The 25,023-nt window shown below is 42.3% G+C and overlaps 1 protein-coding gene across 2 annotated transcripts in view; it reads right to left on the bottom strand.

The window, feature by feature from the left end:
* The window catches only part of raly (RALY heterogeneous nuclear ribonucleoprotein), a 145,307-nt gene extending 121,300 nt beyond the window's left edge, over positions 1-24,007 (bottom strand). For both annotated transcript variants that reach the window (XM_017708388.2, XM_017708389.2), the window contains exons 1-2: positions 23,873-24,007; positions 11,978-12,057 (exon numbers count right to left, since the gene is read on the bottom strand). The gene's annotated coding sequence lies outside the window, so the exon portion shown is untranslated. The remainder of the gene's footprint in view (positions 1-11,977; positions 12,058-23,872) is intronic.
* Positions 24,008-25,023: the final 1,016 nt, after the last annotated feature.

The raw sequence follows: 25,023 nt of genomic DNA, 5'->3' as shown, positions 1-25,023 counted from the left end.
TCTTGTTTAACAAACAAGGTAGATTCAACAACAAAATCAGGAATAAAAATATCTGTATTTCTCGAAATCCACAGTTATGAGTCTCATCTCTGACTCTTCACATTCAAACCTTTTGCTTATTACAGGCCTGAGACATGAACCTGTCGCCAACACGAACTGATGGCTGAGGATGGAGGGATGGAGGTAGGGATGGATGGAGGGACAGAGGAAACTGCAGTGTTACAGCAGCAAGACATAATGGCATGTGTAGTTTTATTCAGCTCATCTTGTACACATTTACCTTTTCCCAGGATATTTTCTATGGAAAAAGGCAGCACAAGCAACAGAAAACAGTGCAGACAGACAATAAATACAATAAATACAAACACTATAATATTCTTCTGTAAGTAGTATACAGTATACAGTAACTGCAGCTATACAGGCACTGAGCACTGGACTCGTCTAACTGAAAACTAGTGTAACTAAAGACAAAGTTAAGCCCTGGATTCACTCCATGACTTTCAAAGTCTTGATAGATGATCACAGACTGGGCGTCTCACACTGTCGTTACAGCGTTTTTGGGTGACTGAAATATTGGGGATCCACTCTAAATGACTAGTTATCAACACTGCTCCACTTTTAAGCTGTTACTGAACTCCCTGAACTCCCTGAAATCACACAGACTCGTGCTAAATCTCATGTTCTCTCGTTAATAGGAGACCCAAATGAACAGACAAGCTGCTGCTGTTTTCTCTGCCGTTTGCGCTGAAACAGTAAAGAAGTAGCAGGTAAACATGTTGAAGTGACGGTCGTGGATGGAAAGATGTGATTTGGGATTTTAGAGTTTTAATTGTATGTAAACTCGTTGTGCCTTAAACTCAGCTCATTAAAATGCTTCGCTCCACACGTGAGAGACTTTCCACCACTTTTCTTTGTTTCCTTGCTGTATTTTCTTCTTTCTTGCTCTCGGTTCTCATTGGCTGTTGCAGGAGTCGTTGAACAGTTTACACTTTATTTCCCTGAGGTCAAAAAAATCAGATGTGTTTGATAAACTCTGATTGGTTTGAAAGGGAGGCTGTAAATCTGAGTCTGAGCCCCTCAAACGCGACTCGACTCGACGTCTGACTCAACAATCTGCAGCCTAGAGCCACCAGCTCAGACTCAGCCAGGCTGAGAATCAGGGCTAAGTTCAGGGTAAAAGTCCTGTACTGTACGCCCAGCTTTAGGTACAAAGATATGCAAAAGCGGTGCAGCCGAGTCCTGCTGCTGCGGTAAATCAACAAATGAACGTTTTTCTGAACTGACGGTTTCTACCAGCGCTGAGGGCTGCTGACTCAGCAATGTGGTCACTGGCCACCGGCCTCCATTTTTAGTCATAGACACTGTTTGCCATCTTAAACCTTTTGGAGATGAACTCAATCATCAGAATCAAAGCCAATAAGAAGCTTCAGAAGGTCTGCTATGCACAAGCAGGTCTGAAAGTTCATAAAACCAGTCAGGAGCTCAGGTGAGGTTTGGCTGTCAAAGCAAATAGACGGGTCAGGACTGAACTTTAGGCTTCAACTGTGTCCGACCCAGCGCTACAGTACGGCGGCGCACCGGTGCGTCTCTCAGACAGAGCGACTCAGACAGGTGTGAAGAAGCTCCTCCAGCTGACCGACACCCAACGACTCCAGCGCTTATTTTTCAGGCCCTGTTATTAATTACAGTTTCAGAGAAAGTGACAGCTGCTCGCCGAGCGTCTCTCGTTTGCTCTGCAGACGCTACAGAAAAGACGCAGACGTCCTGACTCAAGGAATAAACTGAGCAGCGGATGGAAGGCCTGACAGGAGGAATCACGGAATGAGGCAGCAGCTGAACGAGGCTGTCAGACTGCAGACTGAAGATGAAACACTGAGTCTTCACAGCTGTTTAAGGGACTTGAAGGTGGTCCTGAGGCTAATGAAGACTCGTTACTGAAGATCTGGTCAAAGCCTGTTCTGAAAAATGGCCGTCAGCTTTTACCCAAACCTTCATACTTAAAAACTGCAGTAAACAGACTTTGCGTTCAGCGAAGAGCTCAGATAAAGGGCTGAGGCTAACGTTCCTCAGCTGCTCTCTGCAGTTTCTTTACGCACATCTAGCAAACTAACAATGGAGACCTCAAACCAGAAGCTCCAGTGAGAAGAATTCGGATTTTTGTTTTCTTTGATGTGACGCGTCACTCTTTTTCACACCTTCGCTGTGAGAAAGAAGACAATCTGTGTTTTTGTCGTTTTTAACTGTCCTTTTTCACATAATCTAAAACATGAGCTGCTCTTTTTCAAAACGACCCTGAATGGACGAACAGAAACTGACCTTGAGAAGTTCTTGTTGCACTACAAAAAACATTTCTTAGCAGTTGTAAACATCTTAAATGTAATGAATAGATCTACAGTGTATCATTATGAGACTGTCATAACAATATTGTAAGGCTATTTAACTCCTTTCTAGACATTTTATACTTCTTATAAAAGTATCTGCTGCTCCGCTGGCTGATTATTTCTCAGAACAGGTAAACTAATCTGCCAGTGGACCAGGAAGCTCTCACTAAATAAAATCATGTAAAACAAGTAAAAATGTGAAACAATCTTATAATATTCCTACAGCAGCATTGCAGAGAGAAATACTAGATTTATTGGCTACTTTCAAGACGTTTTCTCTTGATATTATTCTTTGCAGTTTATATCCACCTTATTTTTCATGTCACGGTTAAGCTTTGAGATCATGGCTGAAATGCATGGTTGGGGACTGTAAGTGTTTTTCTTCACCATTTTAGTGAAGTCAGAAAGTGTGGCCACTTTTTAAAAATACTGTTTTGTTGTATTAAACGTCTCTGAGGCGTTTCTGGGAGAACATGCAGATCATGGCTGTCGGTACAGCCGAGTGGCTTCGTAAGTCCAGCTGTTAGAGTTTAAATCTGTGTGAAAAACATAAAACCAGATGAAGAACAGCCAGTAGAGGTCGCTGGTCCTAACAGACTCTCTGTAACTGGTTTGCATGTTATGTCCACACTGGAGTAGCCTGAATCAGGTCTAACGAAACCGTATCGAAGGACACACTTTAGCTATGACTCCCATAGAGATGCCACAGAAAACTGTTTTGTGTTTGTGATTAAAAAGAAAAACGCATCATACTAAACCCTTAAATGACCACCTCTGTCGCTTAGAATAGCTCAACCAGTCAGGCTGAGCGATTTGAAATTTCTGACTGTTTAAATTGCAATTATTTTCTATAAATTAAGGTTCAGACCTGTTTTCTTGGCCAAGAAGACCAGAATATCCACCTTTTCTTGCTTGGGGTTTGAGCCCTGTATGTAGTGAGCCAGACTACCAGTAAGCTGTAGTTGTGATGTCACAACACATGGAGGTTTGGTTGCCCCTAATTGGTCTACCTGATCACCAGGTGTTTCACAAGCTCGGAGTTATAAAGTTGACTGGGGCAGTGGTGGGCTGGAGGTTAGGGAACTGGCTCTGTGACCGGAAGGTCGCCGGTTTGATCCCCAGCACTGACAGTACATGACCGAGGTGTCCTTGAGCAAGATACGTAACCCCCCAACTGCTCCCCGGGCGCTGAGGATAGGACTGCCCACCGCTCTGGGCAAGTGTGCTCACTGCCCCCTAGTGTGTGTGTTCACTAGAGTGTATGTGATGTTTCACTGCACGGATGGGTTAAATGTTTCCCCGCTGTGGGATTAATAAGGGTCACTTAATCTCTGCGCTCTCTTAATTTATTATTTCAATACAAAAATGTTTAATCTTTCGGCTCGATCAGCCAGTTTGCACTGAAGTCCCTGTAGTTACTGAATGATTGATAAGCTTTAGTGTGTAATAAACCTGAGATTTTAAGGGTTTAATAAAGACAAACACGTTTGATTCTGATGTTCATCAAAAAAGGTCCTTTAAAATCAGGTAAAAATCACGATGGTGCTGCTGCTTGAAATACTGATCATGCAGGTTTGAGACTGAAATGTGTTTATTTGTCAGCCTAAAGTCAAAGAATCCACAAGTTCTCGTCAGCATTCCCAGAATTAAGGTCTATTCAGCAACATTTAAAATTCCTACCATAATGCTGTTAAGGAAAAGCAGGTCACGTTGGTCTAGTTGTTCATTTTAGATGGAGATTAAATCTGGGATAGAACCTTAAGCACTTTGTGGCAACAGAACAGCAATTTCTTCTCTTTTCTGACGGCCACTAAGTGAGAGTTAATTGAATCATTATCTTCCCATTAAGTGGTGATTTTCTTATCAGATACAGCTGCTGCTGACAAGAGTACCTACAGCTACCCACTCAGTCTGTCTGAGCTGTAATCAGTCTCCTCAGGGAGAGCCAAATTGCTGGTGCTACCTGCCGTGACCTGCTTCTCGTCAGTCAGAACTTTTGGAACCCTTCAGGCCTGGTTTACGGACAGCACTTTTCGTGACTAATGATGATGATTTAGTTTCCATAAAACTCATAGTTTTATCTTCAGTTTAGCTTCAGTGTCCTTCACCAGCTCAGCACAGTGACTTCAGATGGGCCTGAAACCAGTATTTAATGTTATCGTTGCTGCTATGCAGGATTCATCCATCAACGGGCCTGGTTCTCCAGTATCTCCCTAAGTCTGTTCTAAAGTGTGTTCTTGATGCAGGTCCTGAGAAAAGTCTCCATCAGATTTGTATTGTGATCTTAAAGCGCAGAACTGTTCTCACCTCTGTGCTCTTGACCGTGTGGAGATTTTCTTCTTACCGAAGAACAAACCCGCATAAGAGAACACTAGAGAGTCAGGGTCTTCGTCAGAACCGTGTAAGTGGGTTTAAGAAAGACGGTTGGTGAATGAGGCCCAATGTTCTCGTTATGATACTGCAAATCGCTGCTGTTGGAACAAAACCTTGTATCTCCAAAACGGTAACTTTACAGGAGAAGGAAAAAAACCTACTTTACTTTTAATGGGAGTCAATGGAACCAGACATTTTTCTAAGTCATTCTGGGCCGTTTCCTTTGGCCCATTCATCGTGAAGGTTTGACACAATATAAAGAATAAAAGTTATTTTCAAATTTTGTAAAAACTGGAAAACAACAAAAATGGAGATATGAGGTTTTGTTCCGACAGCAGCGATTTGCACCAGTCAACTGTCTGTGAACTCAACATCTGACGAGTCGGTTCTGTGGTTTGATCCACTCTCTCCACTGTAATGATGATTACTGTGGTAACACACTGAGCTTCCAACACTCTTGAAAATATGGTTCTTCAAATGGTTCTTTAGTAAAGACACTGGGGTTTATTCTTAGGTAAGAACAGAATCTACACACAGTCAAGAACACAAAGGTGAGAACAGTTCTGTGCTTTAAGATCAAAGAGAATTTTTCTTAGGACCTTCATGAAGAACACAATTAGGAAGAGACTGCGGAATGAGGCCCAAAGCTTATAGATAGAACCTTGAACACTCAAAGAACCATTTGCATGCCTAAAGGGTTCTTTGCATGGTGAAACCATTGATGAACTGATGGAGAATGTGTTGTATATGGTTCTGTATAGCACCCTTAATCTGTGTAGAACCCTTTAATTATTTCACTTCCAAACTTTCCTAAATCGGTTTCTTGGCCAGGTCTCCTCCGAAAAAGAGCTTTTAATTACACGGGGCATCCTGGTTAAATAAAATAAATCAGCCGTAATCATGCAAAGGCTTCTTTGAGTGATCATGGTTCTATACATAACCACTGTCTTTACTAAAGAACCCTTGTAGAACCCTCTTTAAGGGTGTAGCAGTAACGTTACCCGTCTGTCTTCCTCCTGTTTATCAGAAAACACAAATACGAACCCCAGATTTCCACCACAGTGGCTGAAGGTCTTCAAACGTTCATCAGGTTTTCTGCTTTATAAACCATAAACTCTCACTCTGGCCTGCGGCAGCGCCGAGGGGGGGAGGGGTGGGGTGGGGGGGGGTGGACGTGTTTACGGAAGACGCGGCCATGATTACGTTCAAGGAGCCCTTCAGTGAAGAATGATACAAGGTCACTGTAAACTGGACTGTCATACATTTTACAACAACAGCTGCTTTCAGGCTTCAGACGCCACAGCTGACAGTGGAGTGTTTCCACATTCACTGTCCATCCAGTCATCCAGTCATGATGTTCAATCACAGCTAATCATCTAAATGATGAACGACTTCATATCCTGTCACATCATGAAGGCAGGATAGACACCTGTGAGGTTTTCTTTGCTGACTGTTTAACTGGAGAGCTGAGAAAACAGCGTAACGTTATTGGTTTGATCAAATGACCTTTCCTAATAAAAATATAATAGCGTGCCACAGCTTGGGAGCAGGATCCCAGTGTGTAGTAATTAGTTTATAAGGCAAGATAATTAAGCTGCGATAATTAAATCATGCCAACCACTTAGTAAGGCTTGGAAATGAAATAATTCTGTGCGGTTATGAATTGTGATTTGAAGTATAATATGGTTAATTTGTGGCCAGGATGCAGCAAAGTCACGAGAACGATTTGAGTCATTTGAAGTTACGGAACGGGAAGTCATGGACATCATGTACAGTTTGAAGAAGAGCATGGAATAAGACAAGTTATGGTCAGTGTTTATTAAGGTTTGGGATTGAGATAATTAAGTCATGGTCACTAGCAAGGTCTGTGATTGAGATAATTAAGGCATGGTCACTATTTAGCAAAGTTTCTGAATAGAGATCATTAAGCTGTGGTCATGAATTAGAAAGGTCTGAGATTGAGAATTAAGGCATGGTCACTATTTAGCAAGGTCTGTGATTGAGATAATTAAGTCATGGTCACTATTTAGCAAGGTCTGGGATTGAGATAAGTAAGGCATGGTCACTGTTTAGCAAAGTTTGGGATTGAGGTCATTAAGTTGTTAAAGTTGGTGTGGTTGGTTAGTGTAGTGGGTAACACCTTTGCCTTCTACTCTGTAGACTGGGGTTCAATCCCCCACCAGGTCAAGCACCCTACACTATACCAATAAGGGTCCTTGGGCAAGACTCCTAACACCACCTTGGCCTACCTGTGTAAAATGATCAAATTGTAAGTCGCTCTGGATAAGAGCGTCAGCCAAATGCCGTAAATGTTAAATTTAAAATTAACTTCTAAATTTTAGAAAGCTCTGAGATTGAGATAATTAAGTTTTGGTCACTATTTAGCAAGGTTTAGGATTCAGATATATTGTGGTTACTATTTAAAAAGGATTGGGACTGAGATAATTAAGTTGTGGTCACTATTTAGAAAAGTTTGAGTAATATATATTTTAAGTCTAAGAACAAGATAATCCAGTCATGATCACAGCTTCTAAATTTTAGCAAAGCATACAAATAGAGGCAAATAGAACAACTAATAAGACATGGGAACAAGATAATTAAGCCATGTTCAAGTGGTGGCCAAAGATCAATGAAGCTTGGGAGTGAGATAAGTAGAGCTAATTAAGTCATTAAGACAGCGTTATGTAACAAGTCTACCTTAAATTAACAGCTTCACTTGATGCTACACTGACTTATAACATCGAGAACGGCGTCACTGCTCTGAGACGGAATGGCTGCTATAGCACTATGTAACTTTGGAGGAGCAGCATGAGAACCTCTCGCCAGAACCGTGTAATGCACCACATTTCTCTACTACCATACGGACGTCAGGCCGCCGTATGGACGCTACAGATTACACTCAATGTCTTTTTTCACACATAGCAACATAAAAACCGTGAGTGTAATCGGAAGCGTCCACATTCCTGCAGGATGCACATGATGCACTCGAGGAGTCTGATTCTGTTTCCCTCAGCTCATCAACAAATGCATGTGTACAGCTGTCCATGAGGGGGTGCTCACAGCATGATTTGTATTTAATTGGTGTACATGTGAAATACACTCTGTAACTGTAGGGGGAGCCCAAGAGCAAAAAAAGAAAAATGGCTTTAAGCTGTGGACACGCTGTCATTAAGAGGATCTCACCAGTGCAGCTATGCAGCAGTAGATTATCCCACTTCTGCCCTTTTCTTTGAGAGCCAGCAATAAGTGGTGTCAGTCCTTGGTAAACAAACTCGGTCATTCTCCACATACGCTGCTCTGCTGGTGCTGCTGAGGTTCCGTCACAGCTCTGTCTGTTCTCACAGCATTCTGTTCACTGCGTAAAGAGCGGGACCCCACATGAAGACGCAGCTCGAGTTGTATTGATGATTCAGGATCAGTCCGGCTTCATTAGACCCACGCTGCACATTTCAGAGAGAGTGGAAAGCTTGTGTACTCCACAGCCCCATCGGTCTGGTGACCGCAGGCTTACTTCAGAATCATGATATGGGGAAGGCCAAGCAGCCTTTATTTTCAAATCGGTGAAAGCTTTTAATACCTTCACTGATTCTGGCAACGTGGCACAATGAGCAGAAAACAAAGGTGCAGTGGAAATGACTTGTTCCAGCAGGAGAACCAAGATATTGTCTTGACTTAACTTCATCATTTTGCCTCCATTATGATGAATAGATACAATAACTGTAATAAATTTATTCAAATTTGACACTAAAGAATGTTTCTAAAAGCAGTGCATTGTGCTAGTGCTGTATACGTGGACAAAGAACTTCATCTGCATGTATTTACCACATTCAATAACTCAGTAATAATATGTTCATCATAAGAACCTGACTGTGAAGATTCTGAGGCTTTAAGAGTGAACTTAGTTTCCCATTTTCATCACTAACATTCAGTGAGAGCAACAGAGTCTGCATGTCCAATGAGTGCACATATCATATATACAATCCATTAGCGTGTGTGTGTGTGTGTATATATCATATCATATATAAATCATATATACAGTCAATAGATCAACTCCTCCCTGATTGCAGTTTAGAGAAGTTTTGTGGTTTCCTAAGATCTTTTATTCTTTTCTTAGAAAAAAGCCCAGTTGACATTCTGTTAACATATAACTGTGAAAGCTAACTGGACAATGATTGCAGTCAACTTTATTAATTATGATAAGGTGATGATGCAGTAATTGTGACAGGCCTAGTGCCGGTAATAATTCATCACTTTAACTTTGACGGTTTCTACTTTCAGCAGTTTCTAAATAATCATACGTTCCTCTGCTGCTCAGAAATCTGGCCTCCAGAGAAGTGGACCCTGTTAAGGGTATGGACGGTGATCCAGTGTGAAGTTAAATCTGAAGTCTCAGCAGTTACATCACCACACACTTGGGCTATCAGGGCCACAGGCTGACGGAGAGACTGAGTGTCTGTGGTGTGTGGTGGCAAAAGCCATAGAGGAAGCTGCACTGTAGCAGCGCCAGGTTCATTATGTGAAAAGCTCGACCCCAGAGCATCTGAGTGACCACACAGGAACCACAACTAGAGCACACAAACACTATGACAGGTGCAGCAAGTGTCATCATTTTGGTTGACTGTGTCTCTTATATGATTTTAAATGTCTTAATGGAAAATGAAAACTTATAGTTTCTTCTATTACTGTAAAATGTTATCACCTGTCTGTAAAGCACTCTGAGCTGCCACTGGCTGAAAATAAAATAAACTAACAATCCACAAAAACCAGCACTCTAAATCAGCCAAAAATGACCAAAAACCGCCACTCTAAATCAGCCTGAAATGACCAAAAACCGCCACTCTAAATCAGCCTGAAATGACCAAAAACCGCCACTCTAAATCAGCCAGAAATGACCAAAAACCGCCACTCTAAATCAGCCAGAAATGACCAAAACCCGCCAGTCTAAATCAGCCAAAAATGACCAAAAACCGCCACTCTAAATCAGCCTCAAATGACCAAAACCCGCCAGTCTAAATCAGCCAAAAATGACCAAAAACCGCCACTCTAAATCAGCCTGAAATGACCAAAAACCGCCAGTCTAAATCAGCCAAAAATGACCGAAAACCGCCACTCTAAATCAGCCAGAAATGACCAAAAACCACCACTCTAAATCAGCCAAAAATGACCGAAAACTGCCACTCTAAATCAGCCAAAAATGACCGAAAACCACCACTCTAAATCAGCCAAAAATGACCGAAAACCGCCACTCTAAATCAGCCAAAAATGACAGAAAACCGCCACTCTAAATCAGCCAAAAATGACCGAAAACCGCCACTCTAAATCAGCCAAAAATTACCGAAAACCACCACTCTAAATCAGCCAAAATTGACCGAAAACTGCCACTCTAAATCAGACAGAAATGACCAAAAACCACCACTCTAAATCAGCCAAAAATGACCAAAAACCACCACTCTAAATCAGCCAAAAATGACCAAAAACCACCACTCTAAATCAGTCAAAAATGACAGAAACCGCCACTCTAAATCAGCTGGAAATGACCAAAAACCGCCACTCTAAATCAGCCAGAAATGACCAAAAACCGCCACTCTAAATCAGCTGGAAATGACCAAAAACCGCCACTCTAAATCAGCCAGAAATGACCAAAAACCGCCACTCTAAATCAGCTGGAAATGACCAAAAAACGCCACTCTAAATCAGCTGGAAATGACCAAAAACCACCACTCTAAATCAGCCAAAACTGACCGAAAACCGCCACTCTAAATCAGCGCAAAATTAGCAAAAACTGCCACTCTAAATCAGTCAAAAATGCCAGAAACCGCCACTCTAAATCAGCTGGAAATGACCAAAAACCGCCACTCTAAATCAGCCAGAAATGACCAAAAACCACCACTCTAAATCGACCAAAAACCACCACTCTAAATCAGCCAAAAATGACTGAAAACCAGCACTCTAAATCAGCCAGAAATGACCAAAAACTACCACTCTAAATCAGCCAAAAATGACCAAAAACCGCCACTCTAAATCAGCCAAAAATGACCAAAAACCGCCACTCTAAATCTGCCAGAAATGACCAAAAACCACCACTCTAAATCAGCCAAAACTGACCGAAAACCGCCACTCTAAATCAGCCAGAAATGACCAAAAACCGCCACTCTAAATCAGCCAGAAATGACCGAAAACCGCCACTCTAAATCAGCCAAAAATGACCGAAAACCGCCACTCTAAATCAGCCAGAAATGACCAAAAACCGGCAGTCTAAACAGCCTGAAATGACCAAAAACCGCCACTCTAAATCAGCCTGAAATGACCAAAAACCGCCACTCTAAATCAGCCAGAAATGACCGAAAACCGCCACTCTAAATCAGCCTCAAATGACCAAAAACCGCCACTCTAAATCAGCCAGAAATGACCAAAAACCGGCAGTCTAAACAGCCTGAAATGACCAAAAACCGCCACTCTAAATCAGCCTGAAATGACCAAAAACCGCCACTCTAAATCAGCTGGAAACGACCAAAAACCGCCACTCTAAATCAGCTGGAAATGAGCGAACACTACCACTGTAAATCAGCCAAAACTGACCAAAAACCGCCACTCTAAATCAGCCCGAAATGACCGAACACTACCACTCTAAATCCAGCCAAAACATCCCCCAAAAGTGCCACCCTACAACCACCAAACCGTAACAAAAACCACCACTCTATCTCAGCCGGAAATGACCGAAAACCACACTTTAAATCTACCAAACCGAACTGAGAACAGAGTTGGCTTTAGACTGAGGTTCTGAATAGACGGCGTATTTGTTTTCTCTGGTTTGAACAGGGAGCACAGGTCGTTCCACAGTTACCTAAGGTGCTGAGACAGTTATTGGAGAGAACAGACCGTAAATAAGAGAATCTTCAGTCTGACAGTGTCTGATCTGAGATACGGACTGCAGGCTTTGTTTTTTTTTTTTTTATGACCGTATCGTCAGTCAGCAATCAAATGCACATGACATCACAGGCCCACCAGTTTCTCCAACACCTTGTACCAAAGGCCATTTTATCAGAAACGCCAACCACACAGATGCAGTCAGTAGGTTTACAGTTGAAGACTGAAGTCCATGTGAGGAGTGTCCCACTGACACATTGACCATCACAGATCTCTCCTCTCTCACTCTGATCTTTTGCTGCCAGGCTGAGTCTGAGTTCAGCTGAGAGTGGAAGAAGAGCAAAAGCTGCACTGACCTCTCTGTTCTGACCAGTGGATGGACGTGGCTGTAGGTGCTCGGTCCCAGTCCTCTGCGCCCTGAAGTCTGCGAGCTTTCCTAAATTTGAGGAAAAACAAAACGCATGTCATCAGTCATTCTGTCTACAGAAATAGAGTTGATGCAGCTGCTCTCTAATCCTTCTTCCTGACCCTGATCCCACCTCCTGACCTCCACCTAATGATCTCTTTACTGCACATATTGTAAACATTGCCCCACCGATACATCGGCAACAATTTACCAAATACACCACGTTAAATAGAATAAATCTGTTTTCAAATATTTGTATTATTTAAACAATTTTAAACAATACAAACATATTAAATCATTTTTATTATGTTTAAGTAATAATTCAAGGTCAATGTAACATCCAGAAATCTATGACTGGATCTCAAACTACTACACTGTGCGTACTAAACCGGGGTTTCTCAGTCTTTTCCACCTTAAGATCCACCAGTGTGTTACTAGAAAGCAGGATTCCCACAAGAAAACATAAAACGGAATGTTTGGGAAATTTTCAGCACAACAATTTCAGGCAGCACAACATGCCATGCATGACACTGAACATTAAATATCAACAGTTAACAAGCACGCTTAAGCGTGATTTATAGCTATTATTATAGGTGTTGTTTTATAAAGCAGGACATGGAAAATTACCTTTTATTAATTATTATTTCTCACTCCCGACTGGACAACTCAAACTTCAGCACAGTGCATTTTGTTTCTAAAGACAAAAAATACATGAAGCTGCTTTGAGCACCACACTGCTGCATAACTAGCCTTAATGCTGTTTATTGTTTGAGAAAGTTTTATATTTCTTTATCATTATTATAGTGATTCAGTACCATCACTGGCCCACTACAGACCACCAGCTCCTCCTCAGTACTGGCCCAAGGACCACTAGAGTGCTTAATGGCCCACCTGGTGGTCCACGACCCGGTGATTGAGAAACCCTGTCCTACACTAGTGAACGCACTGCTGATGGTGTTCTGCTTCTGATCTGCTGTTTAGTTCGGTAGTTTGTGGTTTGAGTTTCTGTAGTGCTGAAGATCTCCAGGGAGCTCTGAGAGACGGAGATCCTCTCTGCAGGTCCTGATTTACAGGAGCTCGCTGTGCTGTGTGTCCTGCAGTAGACGCTCTGACATTTGAGGAGCATTCCAGTCATTCACTCCCTCACATACCGACGCCCAGAATGACCACAGCAGCGCTCCACGCCTGGGGTCTCATTCATCAGCCATACGTACATTTTCATGCATAAACTCTTCAAACACTCGTTTCTATATGTAAACGTGATTTAGCAGAACTGCTTCTGTTCAGCCTACGCAGAAGCCCCTAGTGGCGGAAAAGTGAACTTGCTGGTAAATTGATCGAGACGCACAAAACATAATTAACGATCAGCTATTAAGAGGCGTAGCTGTGGAGTTGATATTGCACCAAAAATTGTAAATAAAATAATAATAATCCATAAGCAAAACCTTAATGTATCAGAGTCTATAAAATGGCCTGCAAATGCAAATAATGAGTTAAATGAAAATAATATTACTGCTCATTTTCACTCATTTTGATATAAATTTCTCATTTTTCCAGACTTTCGTTACTGTTTAAGCCTTTAATCCACTTTTTAAGGCCCAGCTTCAAAGCACAGAAGTAAAATATTAGTACAGAAACCAACCTTAAATCCTGATTCACTGAGCTGTAGCTGGATTGTCATGAATAAACATGATGGCACCGAAATGTTTTCATTAAATACTTTTTCCGAAATGCAAATGTAAACAGTCATATTCAAGTCGTACATGCTTACGGTACAAAGTTGGATTTTCAGATGCAACATATGCTTTACAGGCTACTGGAGACTTTCTAATGGGAAGCATCCCATACAGTCAACAGCAGAATATCAGATCAAATAAAGTCCAGTTCAGTCAGATTCCAACAACATTTACTGTCAGTTTCCTCTTTTTAGATCCCGTCATGTGGAATAACTTCCCTCTGACTCACTTTCTTCTCTGACTGCTGTTTCTCGCCTCGTCCCTTCACTGTGTGGCGTCACTCACTCAGGGCTCATTATAATGCACAGATCTGATTGGCTGAGCAGTGTCATGTGTGATATTTACAGTGCATGTGATTGGTCTGTGAGTCTCCGGCTTCTAAAGCTACCGTAAAGGCTAGAAAAGCTGCGCCAATTAAAACAGGACCACCCCGTCCAAATTAAATAATTCTCCAAAGCTTATCGGTTACAGGTCCAGGTCCACATAAGACAGTGTCTGGGTCCGGTCTCAAACCATGGTCCACCTATTAGTGAGCTCTGTTCTAGTGCATAGGACCCTGACATCATAACAGAATAACCTTTTATTTTAATTATGTGAAGGGTTCTTTGAGTGTCCATGGCTCTACATAGAGCCTTTTTCTTTACTGAAGAACCCTTGAAGAACCATCTTTTTACAAGTGTAGAACTGTGTGTTAATGAAACGCTCTTTAGGAAGTGGCTTCTCTTGCAGCTTCTCTCAGAGGGTTTTCAGACCAGATGCGTTTGAGCTCCTCTGAGAATCTACTGAGAATAATTATTAGAAATGTTTGTGATTTTTGTTCATATTTGTTGGCGTTTAACTCCTCGCTGTGTGAGCAGCACCAGTCAGCCTGCTGTCTGAGGCTGAGATGGAAAGTCGGAGTGATGTGGGATCATAATCCTCTGTAAATTAGATCTGGCTTCACTGTACACACGGAACCGTTCAGAGTGAGTGGCGTCTCCAGCTGCAGCTCTACAGGCGGGACGATGTAGCACAAATATAATATTGTGATACTTTGAGACATTTTCACGATACGTGATTCGCCAGGATATTTAAGTTCTCAGACGTCGGATCAGTTTCAACAGAGAAAAAAGAACCGAAAAGTGTCAGAACAGTATTAAATAAGTAAATCAGTTAAACAGACTAATTTTACTTTCTTTATAATGAAACATGCAGTTGGTCCGCGACCAAGCCGTGATAAACAGCATAAGATCAGAAAAGCGTACTGAATCATATAGTGACAATTTATCACAATAATGATAAATATCGTCATATTGCCCAGCCCTAACTTTACTGACCCTCGCACTGTAGCTTCAGCATAAATAAAACAATGATCAGAATGAGGGATACGGGAAGATCGGACTCATCTCAGATAGGTGATTACATTCTGTACGCTTGTGTATGTTAGTATCAGAACTACTGTGCGTGAAGATGACCGATCCTGTTCTGAATACGTAGGTTCGGAAACCACAGGGTCATTTAATGAAGTATTGATCAGAGAGAGTGGAGACTGGACGGTGACTAAACACTGATCCTCCTCCAGGAGAGGGCAGGAAACGGTCAAACTAAGGCACATCAAAGTGTTTTGATTATTTGTTTATATTTATTTTTAAACAGATAAATGTGTAAATAGCTTTACGCAGTACTTTATTATCTCAGATGTAAAGCCTAAAGGGCTCATATCCTACATTTCCTTGTGTGACATTTCAGATTTCAGAGTCAGATATTTATGTACCAAAAAACGGACAAATATTAAAATTACTTAATTCATGTCTACTTAATCTTTTTCCAGCTGGCCTTTAACCATCAGCAATAAACAAGCTGTTTCTGTTACTGTGCCTTATTCAGCAGCCTGGGATGAAACCCTCCTTATAACTTGAATGTGAATGGGTGGAGCTAAACTGCTGTGGCTGAATGGGCAGGGCTAAACTGCTGTAGGCTGAATGGGTGGGGTTAAACGGCTGTGGCTGAATGGGCGGGGCTAAACTGCTGTAGGCTGAATAAGCGGGGCTAAACTGCTGTAGGTGGAATGGGCGGGGCAAAACTGCTGTAGGCTGAATGGGTGGGGCTGAATAGGCGGGGCCAAACTGCTGCATGCTGAAGGGGCGGGTCTAAACTGCTGCAGCCTGAATGGGCGGGGCTAAACTACTGTAGGCTGAATGGGCGGGGCTAAACTGCTGTAGGCGGAGTGGGCGGGGCCAAACTGCTGTAGGCTGAATGGGCGGGGCTTAACCACTGTAGAAAGCTTCTCTGCTCCGGAGCAGAAATTTTCCTCTGATCTTGGTGAGACGGTCACTGATGTAAACCTGATTGCAGCTGTAATCTGAGATCAGAACACGTCCATCTATTAATGCAGCTGCTAATTTTAAAGAATGTGAACATGCATTTCATAACGGAGCGAATCTAAAGAGACTGTGATGTGCCTGTTGTTTAGTCAGTGCAGGATCTAAACGATAAAAGCTCCTGAAATCTTTCAGACGAGCCAAAAATATCTGATCACCGTCAGCGTTGCATCATCAAAAGTGCTAAGGGCTAAGCCGGGGTATAGTTAGCATGGTGGACGCAGTGTACCGGACACAGCCACGACCTTCAGCTGCATCCAATTCATAATCCTGACCACAAACAGCAACAGGAGTCACATAAACACCTGAATCCAAAACAATTGACAGTGTTTCAGTCTGAAAGCTGCTGCGTTGTAACTCAGTAGCACAGCTGTACAGTGTGCTCAGCTGCACTGAACAGACGTTTCTCTCGGGCTGTAAATACGTGCTTCTACAAGGGTTCTTCAGTAAAAAGGTTCTACAGAAAGTGCTGTAGATCTTCTGTTTAGAACCTTTTCGAAAAGGGCTCTATGTAACACCAAAGGGGTTCTTTTATTCTTATGATACCAAGCTTGCGACATTAGAAAACCCCCTTTGGGTTCTCTGCTGCACCATATATGACACGTTCTCCACCAAACTGAAGAACCGCTTCATGATGCAAACACCCATTATTCATGCCAAGGGTTCTTTGAGTGTTCATGGCCTTTTAAAGAACCATTTTCTTTACTGAAGCAGCTTCGAAGAACCGAACCATCAGACGTGAGCTGATGCTTACAGAGGGTGTCCCAAAAACACTGACCTCATTTCATGTCTAATAACAGACAATTCTCTCTCAAATGACCTCAAATCTGCACAAAATGTGTAAAAACTAACCACGTTTAGTTCTTAATGTGTTTTTAGGTTGAAGAACGCCGTTCAATAGAAATGAAAGGATTTCTGTGTGTTCGAATATTCTCAAACTCAGGAGTGAGCAGAGAGAAAATTCAATAACAATGCACCAGCTGGAAAGCAGATCTGGACACGGCACAAAAAATTCAAAGAGAAATGAGCTGGACTACCGACGGGATGTGTGTCGGGTCACAGGTGGTGCGCGTACTGAACATACACTCACCGGCCACTTTATTAGGTTGGGCCCCCTTTTGCCTTCAGAACTGCCTTAATTCTTCATGGCAGACTTTCAACAAGGTGCTGGAAACGTTCCTCAGAGATTTTGGTTGGTTATTTGAGTTCCTGTTGCCTTTCTATCATCTGGAACCAGTCTGCCCGTTCTCCTCTGACCTCTCACATCAACAAGGCATTTTCGTCCACACAACTGACCGCTCACTGGATATTTCCTCTTTTTTGGACCGTTCTCTGTAAACCCTAGAGATGGTTGTGCGTGAAAATCCCAGTAGATCAGCAGTTTCTGAAATACTCAGACCAGCCCGTCTGGCACCAACAACCACGCCACGTTCAAAGTCACTTAAATCCCCTTTCTTCCTCATTCTGATGCTCGGTCTGCACTTCAGAAAGTTGTCTTGACCACCTCTACACAACACGAAGCCTGTTTCACTTAGTTTGCCTACGACATGCAGTTACTCAGACACTCACAGCTCTAATGATGTCAGTTTTGTGGGACACCCTGTTCAGTTTTGCTGGTGTGGTGATTTTATCCTGAAGTGTGTTTTTTCACGTTACATCCATTGCGTCAGTCAACACAGCTACATAAAATAACACACAACACATAAAACGTGCCATGGGCCAAATTTTGCGTCCTATTCTTTAACCAACATGTTCAGTTCAATAAATTGTGCATTAAACCGTGCGGTGGTGCGTCTCAGTAGAGGATTTATTTTAACTTAGAAGATCAACAGCAACATGGGATTTGACCTGATGGCTCTTTGAAGAACCATCTGTTTAATAGAGCTGCAAATGAGGGTCGCTGGTTTTTGGCCCCCCCTTAAAAATCTTCCTTCGGTTGAGTCTCAGCATGACCAGTAGGAGTTGGAGGTCTGGAATTCCCTTCCAACAAGGCTAGTTGGACATGGCCGAAGCGCATAGGATTACAAGAGATTGATGGATTGATTTGTGTCACCTGGTGTTTGAAACGGGCAGTAGGAGCACCTGTCCACTCTCACCATGTAGACGGCCACTCTGTCTCGGCCCCCAGGTCAGAGGGATGTGTAGAATAGTGATTATCTTCTTTCAGGTAAACTAAGTACTGTCGTTTCAGAGCGTGGAAGCGTGGTTAGGTCTTGTTAGATTCCTCCACTGTGGTATTAGATATCGTAGCACAGCGTTTTTATTGTGGTTTATTTTAATGAAGAAGCTTTACGAGCTCTACGGGCTGATTCCTCAAGCTTTTAACCCGCCCTTGTCAGTTTAGTGTTTTAATGCCACACATCACTGATCCCACAGTGCCCTCAACAAAACGTGGGGTCATAGCAACTGAAGAGTCCAGTTCTCAAAGTACACACAAGAGAATTCATATTTACTGTAAAATACACAATACAGGCGTCAGACTGCCGCACAGCGACTGAGCTTGCTATCACTGCACCATGTCACCAAAACCCTTGTGCTGTTAATGGAATAATCTTTGACTCTAGACCCGGTTCTGTTTCAACTAAGGGGCTAACAGCTTATTTTCTTATCTAGAATTTGGCTGGTCAGCAAAATAGCAAACATGCGAAACAGCTCCATCATTTAAATCACAGACTTAAAGCACTTACAGTATAATTTACTGTAAAACTGCAGTATATAGGTCTAAAAATGTCACCTGAGTTTCTTACAAGCTTCAAATGTCCATGTTTCAGTCAAATGCTGCGTCGAGCCCAGGCTGAATCCCAAACTGCTCTATACTCCCTAAAGAGTGGGATAGCTGTGAAATCGTTTATGGAGTGTGGATGAGTCTGACTCCCAAACGACTGTTTCTTAGCTGTGTTTTGCTCTGTTGGGCTGCAGGATCCAGTATTTAAACTCCTACGTAGTGCACTATGTAGGAAGTTTGAGATCCAGCCCCAGCACCAGAAGAGGGCGCCGCTGGATTGGAGCTAAATAAGACTCGCGGTGGTGATTTGGTGACCAAACAGTATTTACAAAGCGAAGGTTTCTGCAGTGAACAGTGCTGTGATATCAGAGGTTCACTGTTATAAAAGTTCATGAAACGACCAAATGTCCTTCTCCTCCTTTGGCAGTTCATGGTTGCTTGGCAACGATGCCGTACTCTTAAGGAACACATTTCCTGGTGGAACGCTTGCTTATGATGAGTATTATTGACATTGAACAATTGCATGTTTATCATAGACTCTTAGAAATAAAGGTTCTAGACTGTCTCTGGGTCAGTTCCCCTCTCAGTGTCTTTAGTCAGAGAACATAACTGAACCATAATCCACTGAGATGATCTGTTCTAAGCTGTACTGACTCCGCACCCCCCGCCTCGCCTCCAGGCTTTTATTCTACTGTTCTGTTTTAAAACATTCAGTTATGAAAAAGAACAAATACCAACTTTTCACCTGGAGAAACTGATTTAAGCTTCACAATCAGATGTTAAACCCACTGCTGGAGCTTTGAGGGAACATTTACACTGTTTGTACCTTGATGAATGAATCAGGTACCTGCAGAGTACCTTTATTTCTAGAAGTGTATTTTATTATTTTATGTTGGCCGCCGTTTCATAAAAGCAATGAGTCACTTGAGGCTGTGCGTTACAGTCATTTTAACACGGAGGAGGGAGTTTTTTACTCGCTTCACGTTGTGCCTAAAAACACAAATGACAGTAGCACACAGCCTCTCATGGCTTATTAAAGCTTGTATTTGTGCTTCCACATCAACAAACTCAGAACTGTGAGAACAGACTGTATGTCATATTGAGGCACCACCTTATTGTATCAAATCAAATTTGAGTCTTAAGTATCACTACAACCTTATTAATATTAAAAATGAATACAATTCATATAAGCCTAGTTGTTTCCACGCAAGCCGAAAATGAAATATGGCGAGGTTCCTCTCTCCAGGTCTGCCAGTTCGAGATGTTTGTATGATCAGAGTTCAGCTGCATGATGTCTGTGCTGTGCAACTCCAAATAACTCAAACTTATCTTCAGGCCCCGAAGCTGAGCTGCGACACGGACTGCAGTCAGAAAACAAAGCAATACAGATGCATAAACAGTAAAACAGAGCCGAAAACCTTCAGAGAGAGTGAGTTCGGCTCCTCCTGTTTACTTTGCTCTAGTGCTCTTATAAACACCGTCAACAGCACAATCAAACCGTGGAGAGCTCTCAGCAGGACAAGAGGCCAGAACAGAGCAGTGTAACGGAGTAAACACACAAACTACATTATTAATCAAAGAACCTCAGAGAGCTTTGAACAGAGGAACGCAGGACTTCCTCTCTTTACATTCACGCTTACCGCCAAGTGCAAACTCTATAGAAATACGAATAATAGTTAATGAGCACATCTTCAACACGTGGAGTCCCCTCCTCACCGTATTCCTTACAGAAATGACCGGTCAGACATGAGCTGCTGCGTATTTGGTTTTGGTGGTGTGGTGATTTTATCCTGAAGTGTGTTTCTTCATGTTACATCCATTGCATCAGTCAACACAGCTACATAAAATAAAGCATGACGCACATAAAACGTGCCATGGGCCAAATTTCATGTCCTGTTCTTTAACCAACATGTTCAGTTCAGTAAATAAACACTCACTGTGCATTAAACCATGCGGTGGTGCGTCTCAGTAGAGGATGTCGTTTACTTTAACTTAGATGGTCAACATGGTATTTGACCAGGGGCGCACAAACTTTTGCACACAACTGTACAACACTCTGCCAGCCTTTGATTACAAGCAGTGTCACCCAGTAAAACCCAAGCATATACAGTAAGAAGGGCAACGGTCAGGAAAGCACTCACAGAGACGGACTACAGCCTGTAACTGTACAACTACAGACACTGTACGGTCAGTGGAGCTGATGAAGTGGACACTGAGTGGACACAAGCCGGTGGACTTAATCTTATGGTTGATTTGTGTTTATTTTTTAGCCCCCAGAAATCACTAGCGCCTTCTCTGAACACCTAAAAGAAGATTTCCCCACTGCTGTTTACCCCAAATGCTCTGATTACACTGAAATATCTCTTCAGATTCTGAGCATCAAAGGCTATTTAACAGTTCACACGTGGGCATTAATGGGTTATGAAAGTGCTTAAGACAAGTCGCTGTCTGACCAGAGCTCAGAGCATAAACAGAGACCCCTCCCACCCCCACCATGGACTGTTCTCGCTGCTGGGCTCTGGAAGGAGGTTCCGAAGTCTTCGAAGCAGAACAGCCAGGTTCCAAAACAGCTTCTTGCCACACGCCGTAATACGGCTGGACTCTAAATATAACACGGCTCCGATTCTTTGATTACTCCGTACCTGGGAGCTCCAGTGCAGGACACTCTCTGTATATATACTTATTTAAAATGTATTTATCTGCTGATATACATGTGTTTACATATGCACTACACTTTCACTACATTGTATTATTTTATTTTTCTTTTCTCCCCGATCTGCTCTGAACCAGTGCAACACAATTTCGTTCTAATGCGCACTGTACGGTGTAAATTTGAATGACAAAGTCTGTCTAAGTCTAAGTCTAAGTCTAAGTCTAGGTCTATGTCTTGCAGTGAGCTCATTCCAATGGGCACAATACTGTATGTACCATAAACCAAAGCAGTGACACTAATCACTCACTAAACTAGTGATGTGAACACATTTATACACTGCATGCAAAACATCCATCCATCCATTTTCTAAGCCGCTTCTCCGTCAGGGTCGCGGGGGGATGCTGGAGCCTATCCCAGCAGTCTTCGGGCGGAAGGCGCATGCAAAACATGTGTACACTTATGTCTGTACATGCACACTATGCAAAATCTAGGCAAATAAAGCAGGTGTGCTGTAAACACTGCTGTCTACAGTCTACAGTCTACAGCAGAAGTCCTACTATAATTCTTAAAAGGTGCCTTCCTGCTCTGTAGAACATAAAACTAGTTAATTAACTCGTTACCACATGAAATCTTTTTTTAGGTTAAACAGACGGACCATTTGTACAGTGTGGTCAGATTCTCATGTAAGAAGATACGTGGGATTAATCTCACGTTTTGCTTGTTAACAAGTTCAGCCATGTGGAGTTTACCTCTGGAGCCTCGAAAACTGGCAGGAATACATGGAACTGCAATAATGTCATGTGTTGTGTGTAACACGATTTTTTGAATTAATACTATCTTCATAAACTTTAAATCAAAAGCTATAAATGGCTGTACATTCAACAGTATACAGTATTTCCCTTCATTAATATTCATTAACAGTGACATTACTGTAAATGTACAGTACATAGCCAAGAATTCAGTTGCTAGTAGATTATTCTTACATTCAAATACCTATAAGTGACTGCTGCACTGTGTGGTATTACACAGTAAATGGTAATTACAGCAGTGTCCCTGTAAAATTACAGTAAATGGCTGAGAACTAAACTGCTTGTTTAATGTAAAATACATTTCATTCTTCATTTTTCGGAGCGATTTATATGCAGATTAGATCTATAATAATCCAGGTGCATTAATAACTGCAGTTTGGTGTGAAACGGTTCAGACGTCTTTACAGTGGTGGTGATGGGAACCAGGCGTCGCCATGACTACAACACAGATAGAGACATTTTATTTACCATCCAGAACCTCCAGAGAACCTACACGAGTCTTGTGAGTTTATATGGAATGTTGATGTTGGAAAATAGTGGAAAATCTGGAATAATCCGTTTTCTTTGGGGACTATTTTGCCGCACAGCGCCCTGCATGTCTCCCTCCACCATGAATGGAGTTGAAGTTCTCTAAACTATCATAAAACAGCGTCTCAGTCATCAGGCAGTGAATTCAGAACCATCTCATGTAGGAACTTTCTGTGAGGAGCTTTTAGAGGCGGACGTCTGGTTCCTATCACCACCACTGTGAGCAGTTCTGACTCGGCCAGTTTCTCTAACGGAGCGTTTCACACCAAACCACTTAATTATGCAGGAATTTTGAAAAATGGGTGTAATTCCCCTTTATTAACATGACTCAGGACTGTAGGATCTGAATCCAGCGTCTGTGATGCGGAGCGTCACTCAGGGAGCTTTAGGCTGCTGTAAAATCAATGAAAACTACATAAATGAAGTTTCTTCAGTGAATGTGCTCTGGTTAATGTTAACAGTTCTGTGGAAGATTTGGAATCAAACAGAACCCAAACAGTCCAAATAGAAGGAGCTCATTAACTTGATTGATTGATTAATTAAAACGGATCAACTTTTATTAATGCTGACTAGTTCACAGTGCAGAGACAGTTACTCCTCACAGCCGGGGAACCCCACACTGCTCAACCCAGTTCTCCGTTCCACCTTAAACGGTGCAGCAGGTACACTCTGGCGCCTGAGGCTTCTCCATTTAAGGTGGAACGGACAGTTACAGAGTGAGAAGGTAGAGAAAAAGAAGAGAACTTGTACACAACAGATCCCACTTTCAAAAAGAAGGGAAAAGAGCAACTTTACTCAGATTTACAAGAAGAAAGCAAGAAGGAAAGTCCAGGTGAATCTACTCCATACCCTCGGTTAAAAACCAGCCGCCTAAGCAGAAACCCTGACCGCCACCTGCCCAGGACGGTGAAGACAGGAAAAACAAGAACACGAGGCAAGCAGATTCAAGAAGGTGGCAGCCCAAAGAAGAAGAGGAGGAAGAGGAGGAAGAAGAGCAAAGAGAAAAGCGAAGGAATGGAGACGGATGTACTCACCGATGAAAATTTCTGAGAGAAAAAAAGCGAATAAATAGACGGACAGACAGACGGACAGACAGACGGACAGAGAGGAGGAGGAGGAGGAGGAGGAGGAGGAGCAGCAGCAGCAGCAGCGCAGTGATCCGGAGCGGCTCTTCAGCCCTTTAAAGACAGCCAGTCTGGATCAGACCATCCGCAGGCGGAGGGGGGTCTCTGACAGCCACACGGCGCGCGGATGGTTCCTTCCATGAATTCTGAATGCAGACAGTGCAGCGCGCCTGCTGTGGTTGCCAGATTTCCTCGGTTTGGAAAATACAGGCCAACATGTCAACAGTGCGCAGCATGCAGAGGGGAGCAGAACTCAGAGACCACCCTGGTTTCACTTTTATTCCCACTAAACCATCCGTTAAAGGGCCCATGTCATGGATTTTTGGTTGCTGTGTATGAAAATTCCAAAGCAAAACTGCTGTTTCAGATCATACAGGCCAAAGTGAGGTTATTAAAGGGGAGTTACACCCATTTTCCAAAATTCCTACATAATTAAGATGCAAACAGAGTCAGAAAGGCTCTTTTTATGTCGGCACTCCTAATTTGATGAGTTTAAAAATGTGTTTTAGGACAATTATTAAGACTTGACCACAGCTTAATAAGACATGATCTCATTCCCACGCTTTACTAAGTCGTAACTACGCATTAGGATGTTGTTCCCACAGGTTAATACGGTGCAGCCACACATTGTGTATCATGAACGCTAATGTAAATGCAACAAATCTGCTTTAGCTGTAAATATGCATATATTTCTGTTTCCACTCTCTAATACCTTAACTCATTTTTTCATTTCTGTCTAATTTCTGAATATTTTTATTTCTATATTTATTTCTGCCTAATATACATAATTTTCTGTGCTATTATGTCTTATTACAGTAGTATTGTAATTTCATGTAAGGTCAGTCAGTCAGTCAGTCAATCCATCAATCAATCAGACAATCAGTCAATCAGCCATCAGTCAATCCATCAATCAATCAGACAATCAGTCAGTCAGTCAATCAGTCAGTCAATCCATCAATCAATCAGTCAATCCATCAATCAGTCAGTCAGTCAGTCAATCCATCAATTAGTCAGTCAGTCAATCCATCAATCAGTCATTCAATCCATCAATCAGTCAGTCA

Source organism: Pygocentrus nattereri, chromosome 26 (genome assembly GCF_015220715.1).
Source record: "Pygocentrus nattereri isolate fPygNat1 chromosome 26, fPygNat1.pri, whole genome shotgun sequence".
NCBI lineage: Eukaryota > Metazoa > Chordata > Actinopteri > Characiformes > Serrasalmidae > Pygocentrus > Pygocentrus nattereri.
Note: the sequence above shows the minus strand (reverse complement) of the source record. Positions and strands in the feature narration are given on the sequence as shown.